Source organism: Lytechinus pictus, unplaced genomic scaffold (assembly GCF_037042905.1).
Source record: "Lytechinus pictus isolate F3 Inbred unplaced genomic scaffold, Lp3.0 scaffold_22, whole genome shotgun sequence".
NCBI lineage: Eukaryota > Metazoa > Echinodermata > Echinoidea > Temnopleuroida > Toxopneustidae > Lytechinus > Lytechinus pictus.
Genome location: NW_026974142.1, coordinates 80,411 through 102,492, shown reverse-complemented (window position 1 = coordinate 102,492; position 22,082 = coordinate 80,411). Strand labels below are relative to the sequence as shown.

The following is a 22,082-nucleotide window of genomic DNA, read 5'->3' as shown; positions in this document are numbered from 1 at the left end:
CTTATACGGCGCGTGTCATTCAGTAGTGAATATTTGCGCCAATTACAATATAAGTAAATTACATTATAAGTCCAAAAATATAAATTACAATATAAGTCCAAAGTCTTTTTCCAGACCCGGTTATTTCAAAAATTATGATATAAATACAAACTAAGTTACGTTAATGGTATTCCAAATAAAAAAAATGAGAATCGAGCTTAGTCTTTTCTCCAGACCCAGTTAATTAAAACTTGTGGAATTAATGTCTGTTGTTTTTTCAACTTATACGGCGTATATTGTGAATATATGCGCTAAGAGTAAATTGAGAATCAAGCATAGTCTTTTCTCCAGACCCGGTTACTTAAAACTAAAAACTAAACCCTATAGCAATGCGTTCATAGCACAAAAGTGCAAAGTCTTTTTTCCAGACCCGGATAATTAAACAATTACAATATAAGTCCAAAGTCTTTCCTCCAGACCCGGCTATTAAAAAATGAATTAAAAAACTTCAAATCTAAGGCCAATTTTCTAAAGTTTCACCCAGTAAAAAAAGTATGTCTTTACCCCACACCCAGTTTTTTTAAATAATACTACGACCCCTACAAAACATTGTAATAATGCATGGGTAAAGCAAACATCCTATCTCCAGACTTATTATTTGAAAAACATAAAATAGTTTTTACAAATATTCTAAAACGAACACCCAATAATCTAATTACTGTGGAATAACATGAAGACCGATTGTCGAAGATCGACTTTCCTCCAGACACAATTTTTTCAAGACTGAAAAAATCAATAAAACCCAACCCCCAAAAACGAATCTTAGAACAAACAATCCTCCAAATTAAGACCATTTGTGTAGAAAAGCACATGTTTAGAGCGTTGTCTTTATTCAAGACCCAGTAATTTAAAAATGATTTAAGCAATCTTAAAAACAAAAGACTTTGCCATATTCTTATTCTTGTGGAATAACACGAGTATTATGCTTAGTCTTTCGTCTAGACCCGATTATTTAAAAGATAAACAAATATTGAAAAAAAATCACAGCTAAGACCAATCTTAAAAATAAACCAACTTAAAATGCTTGGGCTTAGAGTGTTGTCTTTACCCATCACCCAGTTCTCTTTAAAATACAAATTAAGCGAAACATTAATCTTAAAACATAGACCCCAGCATCTTCCAAACTATAAAACCCTTTTGATAACGCATACTTAATTTGACTAGACCAGTTTATATAAAAAAAAAACAGAACAAAAAAATTAACCCTCTTCCAGCCTAACATCCTGTAATAAATGATGTAATTTAACATTCATTTTTTCTTCCAGGCAAAGAAATTTATAATAAAAAAAACATCAAAACCTAGAGCCCGGGGAGCATTTCATGAAAGGAGTTGTCTGACGTTTTATCCGACACTGGTAGCACTGCTTCTTAGCCAATCAAAATCAAGAACAGTTATCAGATCTGACAACTTCTCGGACATAAATGTTGATAAAATACTCCCCCAATCATCTTATTCATGTTGATCAGGCACAAGAATATAATTGAGTCTAAGTTATGAGGATTTCATTTATCTTATTTTTGAAATGACAATTTCTGGTTTAAAGAAAACTCTCTAAACTTTTATTTATTGAAGGTTCTTAGTTTGAAGGATAGTTGGGCCTTAGATTCTGTTATTCTTTTTTAATGATTTTGGTTATTTTGAAATAATTGGGTCTGGATGAAAGACTACACCACATTTCCATGTTATTCAATGTTGATAAGATTGCAGGTTCTTTGTTTTGTTGTTGTTGTTGTTGTGTTATAAATGACTTTAATAATTGGGTCTGGAGGAAAGACTACGCTATATTCCATGTTTTTCAACATAAAGAGGATCGTGGGTCTTTGTTTGCTTTTTTATTATTACTAATTTATTATTATTATTCATCATTTCTTATTTGAAATATCTGGGTCTGGAGGAAAGACTACGCTATATTTCGATGTTATTCAACATAAATAGGATCGTGGGTCTTTGTTTGCTTTCTTTTTACTACTAATTTATTATTATTAATCATTTGTTATTTGAAAGATCTGGGCGTGGAGGAAAGACTACGCTATATTTCCATGTTATTCAACATAGATAAGATCGTGGGTCTTTGTTTGCTTTTTTTTATTATTACTAATTTATTATTATTATTCATTTGTTATTTGAAAGATCTGGGTCTGGATGAAAGACTACGCTATATTTCCATGTTATTTAACATTTACAAGAGAGTTGGGGTCTTTGTTATTTTTCAACCAGTTTTGATTAACTGGGTCTGGAGAAAAGACTTAGCTCGATTCTCATTTTTATTCCACTAGAATATCATTATCGTATCTAAGTTTGGACTTATAATAATTTTGAAAATACCAGGTCTGGAAAAAGACTTTGGAAGTATATTATAATTTTTGAATTAACTGGGTCTGGAAAAAAGACTTTGGACATATATTATAATTTTTTTAATTAACTGGGTCTGGAAAAAAGACTTTGGACTTATATTGTAATTTTGGAAACAACCGGGTCTGAAAAAAAGACTTTGGACGTATATTATAATTTTTGAAACAACTGGGTCTGGAAAAAAGACTTTGGACGTATATTATAATTTTTGAAACAACCGGGTCTGGAAAAAAGACTGTGGACTCATATTGTAATTTTGGAAACAACCGGGTCTGAAAAAAAGACTTTGGACGTATATTATAATTTTGGAAACAACTGGGTCTGGAAAAAAGACTTTGGACGTATATTATAATTTTTTAAACAACCGGGTCTGGAAAAAAGACTTTGGACTTGCATTATAATCTTTTAATTAACCGGGTCTGAAAAAAAGACTGGACGTATATTATAATTTGAAACAACCGGGTATGGAAAAAGACTTTGGAATTTTACTTTAAAGTGATCATTTCACTTTGTTCTGATTTAAAAAATTCTCATTTTGGTTCCTGAAAATGGGCTAAACATTAGGATTATAGTGTAAAAATACCATCCCGAAAGTTTCAAAATATTGTATTTACAGGATCAATTTTAAAACCTTGGAGATGTAAACCAAAGTTGGTTTCAAGGATCAAATTATACTTTGGGACTGGTTACAATTGTCCATTTTGCCTGAAAATCCAAGATGGCTTCCATAAATGGGTTCTAAAATGACGACTGTTACTTTGAAGTGGATGTAATATCCACTTGTGAGAAATAATTTTGGTGCCTACATTCAAAATGAAAGCAGGTAAGAGTTGGCAACAGCACCCATTGATGTAATTTTAGTATCTACCTTGGATTTTGGACAAAATTGATAACTAACCATCCTTGTTACTTGTTCTAATGTAATAGTGGACCCTTCATACCACAGTGTAGACACCAAAAATTTTTCTCACATGTTGATGTTGTATGAACTCAGATAATTTCTGAGTGATATAAGTCATTTTAGATGCCATTTTGAAAACCCTCGTGGATTTTTAGGAAAAAATTGACAACTGGATATCATTGTAACCAGTCTAAACATATTTTTTAAACCTTGAAACCAAAGTGTGAACACCAAAATAATTTTTTCTTGGTGGATTTTAAATGAACTATGTCAATTTTTAAGTAACAGACTCCGATTAGACTCCAATTGTCGGAAGCCATCTTGGATGTTTAGACACACTGGATTACTGACTGTCCTTGTAACTTGTTCCAATGTACATGATGTATTTACTGACTTTTAAAACCATGGTTTAGATATCAAAATAATATGCCCTTGGCATATACTACACGAAATATGTCCATTTGTTAGTAACAGGATCTATTCCATTTTTGGAGGCCACCTTGGATTTTTGGACAAACTTGACCACTGACTGTACTTGTTACTTGTCCTAATGTATTATTTGACCCATTTAACCATGACATAAACATATTCCAGGATATCAAACAAACTACTTTTTTAATGCAGCAACAGCAATTTTAGACTCCATTTTTGGAAGCCATCTTGGATTTTTTTATATAATGGACAACTGACTGTCCATTCAACTTGTCATAGTGTATTATTTGACCATTGAAACCATGGTCTAGACACCAAAATCATATATCTCAAATTGATAGGAAATGACCTATATGTCCATTTATATATCAACAGCCATTTCAAACTCCGTTTTTGGACGCCGTCTTAGAGTTTTGGACACGTCAGACAACTGGCTGTCCTTGTAACTAGTCCCAATGTACTACTTCACCCTCAAAACCATCGCATAGAAACCAAATTAAGCCACTGAAATTAGATGTTATTTGGTTGTCATGGCAATGGCTTAAGTTATTTGTACATCAACAGCAAACATATCTATGCTTTGCACCCTAAAATTAGGGGAAATTTATGACAAAATGCAGATTTTAAACAGTTTTTCGATCAAATTTGGTGCTTTCCTTGGGAAAAAAGAGTCGTTGCCATGGCAACGGCCCATTTGCAACATTGATATTTATCATTAACTTCAAGCATTACCAAGGCAACCTCAAATTTCATCATTCTAATGAACTAATGCGAAACACTGTCATCTTTGTTCAAAATTAAATGACTGGGTCAAACCTTGAGTTAATTGTTATAAATTGCATTTTTCACCTGTCCATTATCATGTCAACCATGTTATATTTTTTCAAATTAAATGTTATTTGGTTGCCATGACAATGGATTTATATGTTATTTGCATGTTAACAGCAAACATATCTATTCTTACCCTAAAGTTAAGGGAAATGAAAGACAAATCAGATTATACAGTTCTTTGTTTAAATCAAAACTGCTAATGTTCTTGGGTAAATGATCCGTTGCTATGGCAACAGGCTATTTGGAACATTGATATTTATCGTTGAATTCAAGTATTACCAAGGCAACATCAATGTTTATCATTTTAATTAGTTCATGCAGAACACTGACTGTATTATTTTCCCCTAAATTAGTTGAGTAGGTCAGACCTTACGAATGCACATTAAGTTAATATTCATTGTATCTTTCACCTGTTCTTAACCTTATCATCCACTTAAAAAAAAATTAGATGTTATTTTGTTGCCATGGCAATGGCTTAAAATGTTATATTTATCAATTTAGTCACAAACATATCTCGATTAGTACCTTTAAATTAGGGAAAATGGAATGATGATCATACCGTACATGTATTCTACATTTTTATCAATATTTTTACCTTTCTAGAGGGAAATAAGCTGTTGCCATGGCAACGGGCCCTTTGTAAAATTGTTCCTTTTTAAATTTAATTCAAGCATTTCCAAAGCAACATAATATTTTATCTTTATAAAGAACTCCTGAAGAACAATTTTGTATTTTTGGTTCAAATGAGGGGGTCGAAACTTAAGCATACAGATTAAGTAAATTCCAATTGTATTTTCCACCTATCCATTGTCTTGACAACCATGTCATTTTTGTAAATTAGATGTTATTTGGTTGCCATGGCAACCAAAATATCTTTGTTAAGCACTGTAAAATTAGGGGAAATTAAAGATATATCATAATCTACAACTTTTTTAAATCAAAATTGTTATTGCAACGGACCAACTGGAACTATCTTGATGATCTTGAATATTTTTAAATCTCGTATGTTTTCAATCGGGAGCCTGAAAATTATCATTTTGGTCATCTATATCATGTTTATTTACCATTTATATGGGAATGTATGTTATTTTGGAGAAATTAATCCGTTGCCATGGCAACGGCCGAAAATGGCATTTATAAATTTACCTCCCATCTATAAAATAAATCTTATGGCATATACTAATACTTAAAAAGTTTTATGCTTTAGTCAAAATTTGCACAATTGTTGTGATTTTTGGAGCTAATCCGCTCTACTATATGGACTTATATTAATTTTTTTTTAATAAACGGGTCTGGAAAAAGACTTTGGACTTATATTAAAATTTTTGAAACAACCGGGTCTGGAAAAAAGACTTTGGACTTGCATTATAATTTTTGAATTAACCGGGTCTGAAAAAAAGACTTTGGACGTATATTATAATTTTTGAAACAACCGGGTCTGAAAGAAAGACTTTGGACTTGAATTATAATTTCTGAAACAACCGGGTCTGGAAAAAAGACTTTGGATTTATATTATAATTTTTTAAACAACCGGGTCTGGAAAAAAGACTTTGGACGTATATTATAATTTTTGAATCAACCGGGTCTGGAAAAAAGACTTTGGACTTATATTATAATTTTTGAAACAACCGGGTCTGAAAAAAAGACTTTGGACTTGCATTATAATTTTTGAATTAACCGGGTCTGGAAAAAAGACTTTGGACGTATATTATAATTTTGAAACAACCGGGTCTGGAAACAGACTTAGGACTTGTACTATAATGTTTAATTAAGGACGTTCCACAGTTAAAGTGAAATCCATGTCATTTTCACCAAACTTTGCACATAGATACTTTAGAACCTTAATATTCGAAATATGCAAAAATTAACTTAGGTCCATGTGCTTGATTTTTTGCTATAGAACTTCAAAGTTCACCCAAATTGATGTTCTTAAGAATTGCGCATTCAAAAGAATTTGGCATTTTTAGACCGCCCAAGATTACTACAATGAATTTAAACCTGTATTACGCAGTCAAAATACATGAAAAAGTCATCAAATTTTGCAAGAGAGTTAATAATTGTATCGTTAGACTGGAGAATATATTTATAGTGCTATTTGTTTGCAATTTTAAGTTTAACAGCACTGTCAGTTCTCAAGAATGGCGTAAAAGATAACAAAATCCCAATCTAAAAAATATGAAATTTCAGTAACAAACTACAAAAGTACAATAAATGCTGCACTTTATTCAAAATCCATGTCATTTTCACCAAAATTTGTAAAGTTGTAGAGGAAGGTATACCTAAGAGGAACAAACATAAAAAAAAAATTGGGGTTCATGTGCTTGTTTTTAAACTATCAGTATCTTTATTAGAGCAAATGTGCTTTTTAAAAGACCAAAAATGCGCCGAATGCTTTGTATCTATGTGAAGAAAAAATCAAAACCACTCTACCATTTATTCAAACTCGGGGTAATATTCGTGATTCTTGGCAGCACTGCAGAGTAAAGTATTTTGAAATTGTAGAGAATCTTTTTTTGAATGGTCCATGGAATAATTCAATTTTTTAGCTTCATGAAATAACGCATCGGATCTGCAGTTAAAGTGCAGAAGATGAGAAAAATCAGCACATACCCGCAGCTTATTAATCACCTGTTCATCCATTGTGACGTCAGCGCGCAGAGTGTAAACTATGCGCAGATCATAATGCGCACAAACATAACTGCGGAACGTCCTTAACTGGGTCTAGAAAAAGACTTTGCACTTTTGTGCTATATGAACGCATTTCTTTAGGATTTTAGTTTAGAACGGATTCGCCAAAAATCCCTTCAAATTTATTACATTTGTGGGTAAAGTCATTATTACATTTGTGGGCGATCAAAAATTATTACATTTGTGGGTAAAGTGCATTATTACATTTGTGGGTGAAATTATTACATTTGTGGGTAAAGTGTTATTACATTTGTGGGCGTTATTACATTTGTGGGTGCAACAGGGTGGCTTCCATTTTTCAGTCATTCTTTATATGTAACAGATAGAAGAATGTCTACTCTTTTGTCTTCAAGTGGTTTAAAACAATAAAAGTGGTTTCATTACATAGTCGAAACACTTTTTTCATCAATTTGGCTCCAAAATGACGAATTTTCCAAGAAATGGGCAAAATACGAAAAAGGGGATGGATGACTTGGGGCAGCCCCCTGAGAGGGTATGCTTTGTTGTGCCCTGACTTCTTTAAATGTAGCTGATAGAGAAAAGCCTACTCTTTCGTCTCAAAGTGATTTCAAGAAAATAAAAGTGTTTTTTTACCTAACTGAAGCATCATTTTGCCACACTGAGGGCTCCAAAAGGCAAGATATTTCAGTAGTCAAGCTTCGGAAAAGGGTGGGGTACCTTCGACAGGCTCTTGCGGGACTATGTTTTAGGGTGTCCGAATGTAATTGCTTGCAACATGCAGAGCAATCCCTCCTCTAACTTTTCCAAGACGTTTCATTAACATAAAAGTTGCTTAAATGTGTAAAAAACGCCTTTTGCCCTCATAGTCATAATGTAATATACACTTTTCTATCGCGACGCTCATTACATGCATTAATGCGTGCTAGTCACACCAACAAAGGCGAGGCAAGACCGATTGAGTCTATTGCACTCTTTTGAAAGGCAAGCTAGCGAGCGCATTGAAATCGGTATCACTAGTGTGACTATGACGGTGGTTGCTTTTTGGTGTCATTTTATCGCAATATCGGGGAATGCATATGGAGGTATTTCCTCTATATCTAAGCAAGTTAAGACATTAATACTGTCATGAAGCATATCAATGTTCTCATTAATATATTCTCTTTCGTGTTGAATGCTGATATTTTACAATGATTGCTGATATTAATGAAAAAACAGAAAGATATCAATGCACATGCAAATTTTTGCCTAAAAACATGAAAATTTTGGCATCAATTCTTATATTTTTCAAAAAATATTTACCGGACTGTTCTGAAAACACTTGCAATCGATTTTTACTGTCTAAATCAATGTGAAATGCGTATTTATTTAATATTTTTCCATAGTTTGTGCAAAAATATGAAAATAATTGATTTTCATGAAAAATTCAAGATGGCCTACAAAAATGGGGCCCTATGGGCCCCATTTTTGTACAGTGTACATGATTTGACAGGATTTGACAGTGTACAGGATTTGACCCGGCAGCAACACATTTTCTTGACCACTGATATCATGCCAACATCTTGGGACCATCAAACCTTTTGTGCCCGATCAGCTGAATAAACTCTCCCAGCCCCCGGATTATAAAGCAGAGAGAGTGTGCTAAGAGAGAGGAAGGGAGAGAGATTGCAAGAGAGAGAGAGGGGAAGAGAGAAATCGAAACTTCAGAAAGCTGGGAGATTGGGATTGAGACCATTCATTTATGTACAAGAGTGTGCTCGTCCATTCGTTCATGTACAAATTGATGAAGCTATACATAGAACTATCGGCGAAGTCCATGCGCCTGCGCACTTCAGTTTTTTAGCTCAACTTATGAATAATTCATGTACCATAGCGTTTCCATGTACGGAAAAAATATTCGCCGGCGCGGCCGGGGGCGGCGCGGCGACAGGCTTGCGCATGCGCACTTGCCGCCAACATTTGAAAAGAATTCCGTTGTGTTGCAGTTTATTGAGCTAGATCGAGAAGTGCAACGAAGAAGGCCGTTATAATTCTTTTATAGAATACGGGCCAGATATGGACAACGACTTCGAAGACATTTGCAGTAGGCTAAACAGTAAGTTAGATAACGATTTTCTATGATTTTCTTTTCGTATTTTGTTAAATGCTGCGGCTTGCAGCTTGCTTCGTCACTGAAAATGACAAGTGACACTTGCATCCCATCGCAACCGGGCGGTCGCCTCGGCCCGAGCTCTCGCTCGCTGCTGTGGACCACTGCACTGGCGGCCGGCTGGTGATCCCCAACCCCAAGTCTGCACACCTAACTTACCGATTTGAGTTAAGATTTAACGTGAATTTCCTTTTGTTTTACAAAATCTTTCAATTGATGATGTTCCTTGTATTCTTATGAGTAAGTGTGCAGAAAGTCTTCATACTATGTAAAAATTTGAGAGAAATAATTGATTTTCTTGGAAAATAATCTCGGCCAGTCATGGTCATTTTGATTTTCAGATTTGAACAAAATGATTAGTGGTAGTGCCTGATGTGCGATGTCTGCGGACTCATTCACTTTACACAGGCCTATTACACACGATGTGAAGAGTTCGATAAGAAAGCAAGCACCGAGGAACCTCGACTCTCGAGCGAAGTTCGTGCAGGCTCCATCCACTCCACTTACTCGGCCTCGGGTAGGTGGAGTGTAGTGTAGTGGTAGTGAAGTGGAGTGGAGCCTGCACGAACTTCACTTGAGGTAGCACCGAGGCTGCATTTTGAGGCCGTCACATGAAATGCCCTGGAAAGAGTTCCATATCCAATGCACCCCCCCCCCCACCAACATGACCAAAAATAACAAAAGAATGCGACACAATTCCGGTTCGTTCAGATTTGTCTATACTTTTTTTTTGTACCGTTGTGTTGGCACCTTAGTTGGGACTTGAACTCGCCTCGTTTTATCTGCAGTCAAGCCACCTGTTCCTGTTATGCTAGCAAGAAGCGCTGATACCGGAAGGGGTATTTTAATGACTATCAGCCGATAGTTCGACTAGACTTGACTCAGACTCTTTACTGACTAAATAAACCAATGTCTATGGACAATTACACACACTATATACATGCTCAAAATTTGATGGAATAAAGCCATATTTTAGTATGTATTTCCATTCCCCCATCATATATGTTCCATATTGGGCTAGATATATTATTCTGATCCTTCTTCGTGTTTTTATTTTCAATTTCAGTGGGGGTGCATATGGAACTCTTGCCAATGCCCTAAATTCATTATTTTCCCACCATTTTGAGTCAGATTTTTTATGAATAGATCTGTTTATGACATTTCAGGAGAAAGAGAGGGAGAACCAAAACTACCTGTCCTGGCGTCACACTTGAGGAGATGAAGTCGGTGAATATGACCTAGCCCGGGGGAGTTTCCAGAAGAAGGCCCACAACCGCTGGTCGCCAGGAGTGGAGGTCCTTTTTAATTGTTGTTGCCCTACATGTGCGTGCCAGGCGGCATCAGGCAGTAGGTAAGTACAGTAGGCTATTTCAGGTGTAAAGTTAATTTTTTGTTTTCAGTCGTTGCGTATCTTCTGTTATCAGAATAGCGCAGATTCGGATGTGCGCAATCTTGGGGCACCTTATATCTGTCAATGGTCCTAACTGTACTAAGAGGACTCTGTGATGATATTTTTATAATTTTCACCCTATATTTTAATTCATGGAGCCTAGTCCTAGACAAGTCTCTGTTGACTGTAGAACTGTGTACACAAAGATGGATTTCCCTACAAAATCCACTTTTCCCACAATTTTTGGGCAAACATTAAATTTTTCCAATTTGTAAGCCTTTGTATTCTAAATATAAAAAAGCTTAACCCCAAATAGACTGGGCTATTTCGACGCCTAAGAAGACTGGGGGGGGGGGGGGGGGCTGTCACTAAATTTCGAGCGGCGGATTTATCGCGATATATTTAGCCCCCCCCCCTAGTCTTCTTAGGGTTAAGAAATGTTAATTATAAGCAGGTAAAAATTTCGAAGGATCACTTGCTTGCAATTCCCACGCTATATAAAGTATATAACACAATGACATGACATTTAACTCAAGTGACGTACATATATGCAAGAAAATACAGAGAGAATTGGTGCACATGCATAGCTGATTGTGCTAGTACTAGATTCCAGGCTGCCGTGTATCGGTCAATGACAAGTTTAGAGTGTAATTTGGCGATGCCAGAAAACTAATTTCACATCAAAATTGGTCAGATCTGTTTGCCAAATATCTATTCAATTTATCGTGTAGATCAGTGCCGTTTCTAGAACTACTAAAGATTAAGTATAAGAATAATAATATATTAATACCGATAGTAAATAAAAAAAATAAAATATAAGGCCTAACTTAACCACATTTAGGGCCTATTACTATTGTAATATTTAAAGTTTTTAAACATATTTTCTTACTAATTTGTGGAAGTTAAAAATCAAGATGATGATTAGATCTAGAATTCTCAGATCTGAAAATTTGACCATAACTTACCTGAAAAATCCTACAGAGTTTTCCAAATTCCTCATTTTGCCAGCCATATTTGAAAGGGTTCCTCCTGCCTTTTCCAAAAGCTATGCACTTTAACTCTTTAAGAGCCATTGGCAGCTATAGTTGCCCATAGCCCTCTAGTGCCACTGGCAGCTATAGTTGCCCAAGTAACTTTTTTTGTTTAACCAATTTTACAGCCAGAAAATCAACACCATATTCTGTGTTTTTTATGTTGTTATATTGGCAAGGAATTCACAATTTATTTTGTTATATAAAAAATAGTGGTTTACTTGGCCCTTTTTTCAGTAAAATGGCATTTTTGCATCATTATGTTGAAGAGTTGATTTCGGATATTGCCGCGATCTTAATCAAGATTTCTCCTATAGACACGTGTGATATAAAGGTTGTGTGTAGCAATACACGTACTTCTATGGGCAGAGCAAAGGCGAGTGTGCGAGGGCATTCAGCTCAGAATTGACCAATGACAGAGCGGTACGATGTTTCTCACCCAACGCTACTCACACATTCGCTATTGTTTTATGAATATTCATGAGCTATCGATCGGTTCTTTTGCAGGCCGGTATGGAAGTATTCTTGTGTCAAGGCTTTTTTCTGCCTGCAAATGTGCACGGTTTGGGGGAATTTTTTGGGGGGAGGGGGGGGGTGGGGGGAAAGGTCTTATACTTTGTTTTTTTAGCATTCTCACAAAATTGTTCTCGTTATAAATATATGAGTAAAGAAGGCTGTCATTTCCAACTCTCATCGCACTGCAATCATCACACTCATTATTTATGTATTCATTTATTATTGTTATTATTATTATCATTATTAGTATTACTATTATCGTAATCATTATTATCATTATTGTTATTATTATTATCATTATTCTTCTCCTTCACCTTCTTATTACTAATGTTATTGCCATCAGAATCAGAATCATCATCATTATGATTATTATTAAAAAATAATTGTAATCATATCAATTGCATTCCTTCTGCAGCCAAACTCTCTCTTCATAAACTTAAGATCAGGTAAATAACGGTTCATATTCGTTTGTGTTTTTATAGCCCAAACCATTAAAAAAAAGAATGATTGACATTGTTATGCTTATCAATATCATATTCAAACTTCTCACAAAAATATGAATCGTTCAATATTCTCCTCGAATAAAATAGGAAGAAGCAAAACAAATAAATGCGATAATTAAAACGGCCGATGATACCGAAAGATTGATTCTTTTTTCAAGGTGGATGTTTTTGCTTTGCTAAATCAAACCATTGGTCAGAGAAAAATAAACGGAGTATATACAGTAATATCAGATGTTTTGAGGAAAAGAAAGAAAGAAAGGGATACATTAACAAAACCGATCAGACCGACCTGTTAGTTGCTGCATCATTGACGTCACTATCAAGGGGATTTTAAAACGACTTTAGAGAGTAGAAATTAAAATGATAACGATGATAACGGGTTGAATATTACATTTCTTTATACCACGCATATTATTGTACACTATGTTATCTGAACAAATTATTTCTTTTACCACGGATAGTGCTACGAGCTGGGGAGGCCCTGGGCGGTTGCAGGATTTTTCTGTAGGGGGGCAAATTGTTTTTTCTTTACCTGGGTCACCCATAAGAAATCAATACCGGAACCTTTGAAAGTATTCAAAAGTCAAATCAAAAGACGCGCGTGAGCCCCGATTTCTATGAACATCCTGTGCTAAATTACTCTCCTAGATAATAGGTCAGGGGGGAGCGCAGATTAGAGATTCATCGTGAAAGAGAGTCTGGGCATCTATTGTTCATGACTTGGTGGCATGAACAAAAGAATGTAGTCACGTAGAATGTTAACAGGTGGCTACTTTGGTCAGACCAGTAATACAGAACAAATAGGCCTATTTTCTTTTTGAAAATTTGTATTTATTTTTTGTTTGTATCTGATTTGCATTCCCTCTTCTTTGATTCACGAAAAATAAACTTTTTTTTTCTTACTTCTGTGCACTTTACCAAGCACGCCCATATTATTTTTTGGGGATTTTATACCCTAAACTTATAAGTATTGAATCTGTCCGACCCCTCTTTATCTCTATTTCAATGTATCATCTTTAGTTCTTTTATATTTTGTCTCTTTCTGACTGGCAATAACTTTATTACACTACGAAATAGAAAAATTACAGAGTCTTATTTTGAAGACTACATGAATGAAAGGGTACGGTTGGCCGCATTTTGAAGATACATGGCTGTAATATATTATTGTGTGTGTTTGCTTGGGGATCGCAGCTGTGCTGTGATTGGTCACTTGATTGGCGACAATGCCCTTTTTTGGAACAGGTCACTTTCTCGTACTTCAGAAGAAATAACTTGAATAGCAAAATAGTATTTCATTCAAAAGAGCATTATTTTTCGTTATTTCTGTTTGTTCAATTTCATCAATAGATACGTCATTTGAAAGGGTAAACATTGAACTTTCATTTGATCTTCTTAATTTCTTGGTATCTCTACAATTCCTCAGGTTATTTACTCTTTGAAATGTTCATGAAATCATAATTTTCTAGGTTTTACTTATTGAAAAAAAATGATGTAAAATATTACATCTTTTCTCCATTTTTCCAAACGCGAATATGAAAGATAATAACACGACCATAAAGCCCATGAACCATGCATCATTTCATGTGAAGAAGGTTTTATTATACAACGTACGGGTAAAGAATTATGACCGTTTTAAAATCAGTCGCTGCTCACATTTCGTTCAATTTAGGATTCCCTCGAATATCCCTGGCAGTAGAGGGGTATTGGGCCTGGCAGATTAAGAGTTAAAAGATTCATATTATTGTTAAAAAGACAAAAATTGAAGTGATATAAAGTAAACTGCAAACAGTTGCTGGATACTCCTTGCATAATATGTTCCTCACACTGACAATGCTGTCACAGTTCCATGTAGAAATTGAACATTGAAATTAATGAGTGGCACATGCAAAGATTTACTTGTAGGACCCTTAGGGCTTAGGCTTACTACACCATATATTTTACGTCTTACCTACTGTGCATGTGTCATGGCTGTGACATGTACTTGTAGATTTTTCAATTTATTGGCATGATTGCGGTTAACATTTTAAAGTATTTTGTTTTCCTTTCTTTTTTGCAGCCCTGGTAGAAGCACCATTATCATCTTGATACCATCATCCAGACTCTCATCAGCTGTATCATTATAGGTGGACTAAAAGAACAATAATCATGCAGATATAATGGTGAGTACAAATATATCCTTTTTGGAAGGGATTTTTATTATTATTGTGTTATTTTGATTATTTACATTTCCATGAACATGAGATACAGTAAAATATTTTTAATTTTGTAACCACTCTGATACAAAGCTTGTCTAATGCTCCCGCATACATGCCTAATTCCAAAGCTTCGTTATTCCGAAGGTTCAGATATTCCAAAGGATCGTAATCGTAATTCCGAAGGTTCGTTAATCCGAAAACGAAATGAGGTTCGTAATTCCGAAGGTTCGTTAGTCCGAAAACGAAATGATTAACAAACCTTATTTCGTTTTCGGACTAGCGAACCTTCGGAACAACAAACCTTATTTCGTTTTCGGATTAACGAACCTTCGGAACAACGAAGCTTAATTCGTTTTCGGATTAACGAATCTTCGGAACATCGAACCTTATTTCGCTTTCGGATTATCGAACCTTCGGAATAACGCCACAAATGTTCGAATTAACGAACCCTTTTAGGTTTTCGGATTAATGAACATCGAGGTATAGGCAATTTACGTGTTTTGGAATTACGAACCTTCGGAATTACGAAGTGTAACCTAATGCTCTAACAAGGTTCATGCTGTTGTCAATTCAAACATAATAGATAGGCATAAGTGAAACATCAACACCTAACATATGCATTTATGATTACATCAGAATTGATCTTGGTTATGTGAAATTGGCAACTTGTAATTTCTTATTCAAACTGATGGAATTATCCCATAACCATTTAAAACACATAAAAAAGCATGAATTAAAATCATGATTAATTACAAAAAGGAAATAATTGTTTTCTCAAACAAATTTACTCTAAAATGTCCTTCCTTATACAGAGATGGTTTGGAGGTGCATATCTTGAGGGCATCAAGCCCCCCCCCCCCCGACTTGACTTTGCATGTTAATATTTGAAGTATAAAATATGTAACACACCCCACATTGTTTTTTAATAATTTTTTTAAAAGTTTGCAAATTGATATTGAAACCATTTAGTTTCTAATGAATATTAAATAGTTAATGTAGGAAATGTTTCTATGTTTCTCTTCTGTTATTTTTGCAGATGCTGAAATGGAAGGTGTCCTGAATCTGCACCCAGTCATCTGGTTTTGTAACACCCTTTATAGCGCTATTGGAACCGGCTCCCTACCAGTATAACATCGAACAGATTGGAAGAATAAAGGCCAATGGGAAGTGTTTTTTATACCCCTACTTGCCACACAGCAGTCTGTGGTTAAGCGCAATCTAAACTGGACTAATGTAATGCTCTTAATGCTTGAATTAGGGTGATCTGGACCGACTGCAGATAGTGCAGAATGCTGCATCTATTGTGCCATTTGCCATACGCCCACATTCCTGATCATCTTTGCTCTGGACTTGGAACAACACTGTCACTGCCTGGTAATTTGAATTTTAAAAAAATCTCATGTGCTGACTAGGATGGCATCTCAAAGTGCTTTGTATCTCACAAAATAATGTGTTGTGTAAAAGCGAACAGGCATTGAGGTCAAGCATAAGGGTAACCATGTATATGGCCTTTGATTACTTTTTAACAAAACTGAAAAATTCATCAAAATAGGACAAGGGATAATAAAGTAATGTATGACATTCTAAGCTCTGCATTATTTTAGTGAAAGACCTCTAAGCATATGCAAGTAGCAGGCTGATGATGTAATGTCATACAGAGGTACATGTACATGTATCCCCAACTTATTATTTTGTATATAAAATTGTGTATTTAAATTGGATTGTAAACTGTATTGATGTTACTTACCTGTATTGATTATTGCTGTTCTTTTGCTACATGGGATTCGAAGACATACTTATTACACATATGAAATAATTATTATTTCATCTGGTAACAGAACAATAAAAATGTGGGCATGATATCATAAACTTATCTACTTGCATGTGTTAATGACCAATTTTTGTAATTATTTTTTATCAGATTTTGATAAAATTTTCACTATTTTTGCATCGTAAAAATTACTTTATTTATCATAGATATAATTATGATGATCCCGGATCATATACAAGTACCCCTTTAAAGATAAGTTACCATTTGAAGTAACAATCTTAAAATGAGTTCGAACAGAATCCAATAGAATTACCAGCAAAGTGTCTGTATGTAACAGATACGTGCCAAATAGCTCGGGAAGAAAATGCGTAATTACTGAGAAATGAGCAAAATAAGCATGTAAATCTATCAAATGTCGGGTATTTTTTCGAATCAATTATGATACACTGTCCTGCCTCACATATGTTTTTTCTGTGTTAGTGATCATCAGAATTATTGATTTTAAGTTCAAAATTCATGATTTTACAAAGATACAAGTTTACATTAATGTACCAGATCTAGATTATGTACAATACTTTGACAATTAACCTTAATTTAAAAGACGTTCTCAAGAAATAATTGTTTGCTGCAACTACTCTCTTTTACCCCTTAGTGTTAGTATAATACAACCACAAACTTTTCATAAGGGTTGATGTACATGTATGATTCTTTCACCAAAATGCGAGCTTCCATAAATCCTGAAATCATTGCAACTCAGGCATTTTTTTTTACATAAATATATTTTTACCTACATTACATAGTTCTCTAAAGTTGAAGGTATATTTTATTACAATTTCAACAAAAAAGCTAAATTTTTGGAGATAATTACTATTCACAATGCCTCTGTTACATGCATGTATTAATGTGTATTTATGTATTGGTATAACAAACATTGTAATTATTTCATTCCTTTGACCCTAATACGGCATTTTCATAGAAAATATTTTTTTTAAATCTATTTAGAGTTTTTAAACTTGTTCTTTTCCTTTTTTTTTTGCTGGGAATATCATGTTATGCAACTTTTATATATTAATATAATATTTGTCATGATTTCCTAATTGAAATGCGTACATGTATTTGATTTCGTTTTCCATTTTTGTATATATTCTTTTTCTGGGGGGGGGGGGGTCATGTTCTTGAAACTGAGTCAAGTTATGCAAGGCCCTGGCATGGAGGATCATTATATTGTTACTGGGAATGCTGCACATTGTCAGACCACCTCAGTATTCACCAACAATAGATAATCCTCAATGACAAGGTCTTTGAAGTGGTGTGTATACATTCCATGTAGAATTTAATGTAAAGGTTTATGTCATCACGTCAGAATACGTTAAAATATCATAGTTGACTCCAAAAGACGTCATATTCATTTTAACGTCAATATGACGTATATTACTAGTCAGCAATATGTTGCAAAGTCGTCATTCAGACGTCGTAGTTGACTTATAAAGACGTCATAATTACATCAATATGACGTCTGAAACTGGTCAGGAATAGGTTGCAAAGTTGTCATTAAGACGTCGTAGTTGACTTTTAAAGACGTCATAATTACATCAATATGACATCTAAAACCGGTCAGAAATACGTTGCACCGACGTCATTCAGACGTCGTAATCGAATCTCGAAGACGTCATAATCACGTCAATACACGACGTCAATCTGACCCTTGATACTGGTCAGAAAAACGTAAAAACGTTGCAAAAACGTCATTATGACGTCGTAGTCAATCTTGGAGACGTCATAATGACGTCAATATACGACTTCATAATGACGTTATTCGCGGGTGCAAGATCCCGTCTTTAAGACGTCATGCTACGACGTCAAAATGACGTGAGACTCGTCGTAAAAATGACGTAAATCTGACGTCATTTTTATCAGTTTCTGCTATCAGGGACTTGACTGTTTGCTTAAATGATACTCTTACTTATGTGCTCCCTCTCTGATTTTTAGATATTGTCATCATCATCAACTTTGTCTGGAGTCCTAGAATTCATAGAAACAACCTCAGTCAAATATATTTAACAGTGTCTAGAAACACTCAATAATCGTTTAATTCAATTACTCACCCACTGTATAAAAACGGAAAGCCGTCAACACCTGCAAATAAACGGAATTGGATCATTCCTCTGTGTGTCCCTCTTCAATTCGGCTTCCAGCATGTTGATGATGTAAATGACGGTTAATTTTGACAGTCGATACCGATCTCAAAATGGCCCATCCTCGTATGATTCCAATGGATTTTTAGCATCCCGTAGCCCATGACGTGGTCTTGGCAAAGGTAGCTGTACATGTATGAAGAAGAGTTGAATATTATTTTTAATTATTTTATTTTGTGATCCTTATAAACGTTCCAAACAGTGAACATGTGCATGTAGATTTGATTACACATCTACCAAAATAATTACTGCAATCTTAATTGTCTTCCCAAGATTAACAAAACTACATTCAAAATGTTATTTCAAGTTTTCATTTCTTGTTATCTCATCAAATCATTTCAATAATACTTTTAAACAAATTAAAACAATGTAAACCAAATTTATCAATCATACCTCTCTTAGCAAGTCAAGGTTGTGAAGGTGATGGAGATAATCCATGGCTATAGGTAGATGTCAATCGACGACGTAATTCTGTGAAACAATTGTCAAATAACAACACAAACAGTATCTTATAATAAATAGGCAAATAATTGGAAACATATACATATTAAAATAATTCATTGGTTTATCACTTTATACAGATCTCATAGTGAATGATAAATAAAACAAAAGCCTTGTAATAATTTGTGCGAGATGCCTTTAAAAATTCCTTTTTTTTGGGGGGGGGGCGCTATATTTTCTCTATTTGCAAGTGATATGAAAAAAATTTTAGAACGAAATTTAAGTAATCAACTCTTTAATATTTCAGCCTCTAAAAATTGGCCTGTGCCGAAAGCAAACGAATAGGGTATATTTTGAAATGCAATTTAGGCAAATTGAAAAAAAGAATTTTTTCTCCTCTTTAAATGTACTAAATAGTACAAAATTATATGGGGTCTTCGGAAATTTGATTTGATCTATGAGAAGCAAGTTCCCATAGAAGAAAGAACAATTACAGCTGAGAACAAATTTCGCTTTCTACTTTATGGTCAACATATAGTCAATAGACCAGCATGTTTCCACTTATATTACATTTTCATTTGACCGGCATGATTCCATTTTCATTACAGAGGACATTGTATAATAATTTAATGAAACACAAGTGAAGACTCTCTTTAATTGATATGTAATGGGAGAAATAGACTGAGGAAAAAATAAAAGATCTGATCTGAAACAAACAATTTAATCAAATAATTGAAATGTAGCAATCATCATTATATAAATTTAAGCTTGAAAAGAGAATCATTTAATTATAGATAAACCCGCAGAGCTGTAAGAAACTTCAACCTGGGCTTCAACCCTTCACAATCACATGCACACTGTCACTAAACCCATGCCCACACGTCCAGAGAACACATGTACAGCACGCTTCGCATTACCTAAAACGATGTTCGTGCAGGCTCAACTCCACTTCACTACCGCTACACTGTACGCTCCAACAAGGTCGGCTACATCGCTTGAGCTGAGGTAACATCGCATCACACATACACACACGAAACACACAGGCACCACACTGTCTTAACTGAATAATCAGTGAACGGCTGAGAATGGAAACCCGTCGGTCGCTAGCCAGCACTATCTACCTCGAGCGAAGTTCGTGCAGGCTCCACTCCAATTCACTACCGCTAGTGACAAAGGTGGGATGGAAATGTTATTTATTGAAAAAATTATAGAAAAAAATATAACGAGGAAGAAAAACATTTTACCAAACTCGTAGAATATTTTTGGTATTTTCTGAACCATCCAATAATAATATAAATATTTATTATATTTCTAATCTAATCTACCCCTTCAAATAAGTTTAATTGCACAAATTTAATATTTTGAGGTTTATATTTTCATCTTTACATTAACGAATGAAGATATATACAAATGAATATATAAATATCCTTGTGAAGCTCATAAAACAAGCTTGGCCCACGGCTTCGCACCTTCATATCCAACACTCAAATGCACCGATGGGACTGTAGCAGCGCGCACGCGACGATACATTGCATCGTGTGGACTTGTCAATAGCAAAACCTTGTTCGTAATCATGAAAACCAACACTATTAATTTCATATAACTGCATAAAACGTATCAATATATTCCAGAGAAGTACAGCAGGAATCTTTTACGAATTCAAAGCAAAATACTTACGAATTTCTGATCAAGAAGATCACTTGACACATCCAAGACCGCAAGGAAAATTCCCTATGCTTCGCAAAATTTTCACAAACTTCTCAAGTGCGCATGCTCGAAAAATTAAACCACTGCTTCTGTAAATTTTACAAATTTTCCGAAGAAATTGCAGTTTACACATATTACAAATTAATTTATTAAATCTTGTCCGTAAACTTACATCTACTTGACAGTAAATTTACAAGATGTATCGTAAACGTCTCCTTTCAATAAATGATCTTCACTACAATTACGGACAACGTCAGTAAATTTATCATTTACTTGATTTTTCTGTAAATTTTACAAATTTTCCGTAGAAATTGCACTTTACACATATTATGAATTAATATGTAGCTTGTCCGTAAACTTACAGCTACACATACTTTCTAGTTAATTTAGATAAATTTACCGTAAACGTTTCCTTTCAATAATGATCTTCACTACAATTACGGACAACGTCAGCAAATTTATCATTAACCTGATTTTTCTGTAAATTCTACAAAGTTTCCGTAGAAATTGCACTTCATCTGTTAAATCTTTTCCATAAATTTACAGCTACTTTCTAGTAAATTTACAAAGATTTGTACCGTCAACCACTAAACGTCTTCTTTCAAGTTTACGGATAAAATTAACATATTAATTTGTAATATGTGGCAAGTGGAATTTTTACGGAAAATTTGTAAAATTTACAGACAAATCAGGTTAATGATAAATTTTCTGACGTTGTCCGTAAACTTACATCTACTTTACAGTAAATTTACAAGATGTACCGTGAACATCTCCTTTCAATAATGATCTTCTGTACAGTTACAGAAAACGTCATAAAAATTGATCATTTACCTGATTATTATGTAATTTTTACAGGTTTTCTGTAGAAATCCGTAAATTTACTATTTTATTCCTTATTTTATCGTTTACGGACGATTTCTGTTAAATTTTGTCCGTAAAATTACGGCAATTTTTAACAATAATGATCTTCTGTACAATTACG

The 22,082-nt window shown here is 34.4% G+C and overlaps 1 long non-coding RNA gene across 1 annotated transcript; it reads left to right on the top strand.

The window, feature by feature from the left end:
• The first annotated feature begins 8,190 nt into the window (after nucleotides 1-8,190).
• On the top strand, nucleotides 8,191-17,851 carry LOC135157988 (uncharacterized). Its single transcript, XR_010296827.1, has 3 exons — nucleotides 8,191-10,702; nucleotides 14,848-14,950; nucleotides 16,023-17,851. It is a non-coding gene; the product is annotated as an uncharacterized LOC135157988 (long non-coding RNA).
• Nucleotides 17,852-22,082: the final 4,231 nt, after the last annotated feature.